We start from the raw sequence: 3,473 nt of genomic DNA, 5'->3' as shown, positions 1-3,473 counted from the left end.
CAAACTTTTGTCGGCTGATAGGTCCTACAAGGGGGGGCGGGCGCGTGCCCTGTCACACTCCTTGCTCGGTCGGTCACTCTCTCCAGACTGTGTCTACCACGGCCCCAGCACAGGGACCTCCGGCCCTGACATTGTCCTCTCAACCAACCCACGACCAACCAAACCAAGCCAAGGCATCTGGCGGAGGGCGGGCAGGAGGCTGTCCAATGAGGCAATGAAGCCCTCAAATCTGCTTCGGTACCACGAGTCCAAGCACCCTGCACTTAAATGCAAATGCGTTGAGTTTTTTCAGCGGAGAAAACGTGAGCAGCACGGGACAGAAGCTAAGTGCCGAGAGGCGCGAAAACGATATTACGGAATAGACTGAACATAAGGAACCTGCTTCGAGTATCGCTGTATCCCTATCCTGGTTCACACCCCCACCCACCCCATCCCCCGTCAGCCGGTCCGCAAGAATATTGTCAATATTAAACTGGTCTGCGGTGCAAAAAAAGGGCGGGTGCCCCAGTGTTTATACATTATTTCTACTTCCAGGTTGTGGGGTTTTATTTCCGGTCTTTTCTGCCCTCCTGCGCATGCGTGTAACTAATTGATCTGGGTCGATCTTGCATTTTAGTAAGGCCAAGGTAGCGGATCTTGGGCTTAAAATGGTTGGTGACCACTACTCTATCCCTTTATCACATGCATTATTCCTCCAACTTACTGATAATATACTGTTCCACTTTAAAGGTATGTCACATATGGAATTTATTCCAGTTAGCCAAGGATTTCCTTCTACGCCACTGTGTGGTGTTGGGAAATCATGTACAAGGCAAGTTACAGCAGTAGTTTGCCATTGCCTTCTGCTGGGTGAGTTGTTTTGTTCACCAGCTCTAACCCAGCACAGATGAAACAGTGTAAGGGAGTCGGCTGGATTCGAACTCGGGACCTCTTGCCTCTAAGTCCAACGCTGAAGCCACTATGCCACCAGTGGCATAGCCAGCAACGTTCTGCTTTACAACTGCCTTTTCCTTCCATTCCCTTTTCAACAATTTCCACTTCTTTCCTCAGTTCTTTATCCAAATCAAATTTACTGCTTGTTCTCATGAGGTAATAACCCAGGCTCCTGCACCCTCCCCCATCCATGGCCACATTTTGTTCCCCAATTTCTTATTCAGCACTGCACTCAACATTCACAAATATTTTTCCTTGTCTGAAGAACTCTCACACAAATTGTGTCGGGCTGCTGCTGGCCCACTCTTATCAATCGACTGCAATTGACCAGTGGTCTCTAAGTAATTTATTGGGCACAAAGCCTCCTGCTCAATAAACAATGAGATAAATGTACCCGGCTGGCACCTCCTGCTTAATGGATGAATTTACCTGGCATGTCTGCCTCCTGGCCACTTAGTAAAATTTTGCCTACCTTATACAAATCTCCCAACAAATTCTTTCCTGATCCTGTCAAGGTATGTGATCAGCCTTGAGTGAGGCACCGTACGTCCAAAGGAACTAACGGTGAGTGACAAATACCCATTGGGCTCCCTTTCGGTCTCCGCAGTCCCCAGAGTGGTCCAGCTGCTTACTCAGCCCATCTGCTTGGCACTACCTATATTGGGATGCTATTCATGATGCCAAATGTTAAAGTTGAATCTGAATAAAACTCAGGAGACCAGCTTCTTATCGACGCCATGGTTTATTGTGCATTCAAATGCCTGCAGGAGTTTTGAGACCCAGTTGTCAAAGGGGAGCACTGCCACCTTCTGACAAGTCGAATGATTTGGGTTACAGCCATATATTTATAAATAGTACATCCCATACATTAATATTGCAAGATGTTATTTGAACTGGCACACACACTAAGTGTGTTGATGCAAAACTTAATTACTTAGATAACAGAGTTTGGTTTTAATTATAGATGAGTAGACTGTCCAGTCCTTATCAGTTATTCCCTTTGCAAGGCCCTGACTTAATTACAAACAGATGTTCATTCCTGTCCCTATCAGTGAGTCCTCCTCCAAGGATACTCACAACAAGGATACAATGTATAATCTTATCAGCTCTCAATGTGTCTCTCTGCAAGCCACAGAGAACGGGTAATGAGTCTGTCTTAGCTAAATGCTGAAGACGGAGTTCACCAGTTCAAAATTCCTATTCACTCCCAATTATTCTTTTAGCCAGAGGTTACACAGGTTCAAAATGAATTTTTTATATACCCTTAATTCGTCAGGAGGGTTCAGTGGAAATCTTTATGCCCAATATAGAAACTGGTGTTACCTGTGTGTATTGTGGCAATGCAAGAGGTGCTGGAGAATTTGTAAGTGGGAAGAAGTGGAGTAATATTTGCAAATCTGACTTTTTAAAGCATAATTTAGCAAGCAAACCACATATGGGCAATATGCAAAAGCTTTGATGAGAAAATCCTTCATTACCCGTTACAGGCCTGCTACATAGGTTGTGTGAGAGTGCAGATGAACTCGATCAAACCCAGGGGAGATCAAAGTACTTCTCAACAGTGATTTGCTAGCTGTGAAAACAATTACCTCTCTGTATAAAATTTACTGTGCACATGTCACCGAGTTAAAAATAGTGCACGGTACAGGATTTGAGTGCACACTGGTCATTACAAATTAGAGGGGACATTGGTGGGAAGGTGGTGAGACCTCCAGTGTCCCTGATGTCCTCACCTACAAGATGTGCACCCTGTACGTTAAGGAGATGGAACCTGAAATGGATGAATTCCGGATCATCTGGGAGTTGGAGAGGGTGATAGATATGACATGAAGAGAGGTGAGTTACACCCAAGGAGCAGGACACAGGAAACTGGGAGAGAGTCAGGAAGGGGAATGAGGTTAAATAGCCATTGCGGAGAACTCTTGTGCCCATCAAACACAACAAAAGGTAGACCACTTTAGAAACTGGTGGTGAAGGGGATTACCTGACAGAGAAAAGTCAAAGGGGTGATAGGGGATTCATTAGTTAGGGGAACAGAACAAGAGGGGACTGATATCCAAGTGGTAAGGCATGCTAGTGCTAGTGAGGGTGAAGCGGGAGATGTGGTTAAAATAAGCTGTAAGGGGAATGGGAGCCAGAATGACCAAACAGATAATTGAGAGGGTGAATTGAATTGAATTGACTTTATTAGATACATACTTCATAAACATGAGGAGTAGAAATCTTTATGTTATGTCTCCATCTAAATGTGCAATGTGCAATTTATGGTAATTTATGATAGATAGTTTGTACATAGGACAGTCAATATAACATCGAAATGGAATTGTATCAGCATGAATTAATCAGTCTGATGACCTGGTGGAAGATAATGTCCCGGAGCCTGTTGCTCCTTTTGCTGTGGTACCGTTTCCTGGATGGTGGCAGCAAGAACATTTTGTGGTTTTGGTGAATTTGGTCCCTGATTTCCTTTGGGCCCTTTTTATACACCTGTCTGTGTAAAGGTACTGAATAGTGGAAAGTTCACCACTACGGATGTGCTG

Source organism: Hypanus sabinus, unplaced genomic scaffold, assembly GCF_030144855.1.
Source record: "Hypanus sabinus isolate sHypSab1 unplaced genomic scaffold, sHypSab1.hap1 scaffold_1540, whole genome shotgun sequence".
Taxonomy (NCBI): Eukaryota; Metazoa; Chordata; class Chondrichthyes; order Myliobatiformes; family Dasyatidae; genus Hypanus; species Hypanus sabinus.
Note: the sequence above shows the minus strand (reverse complement) of the source record.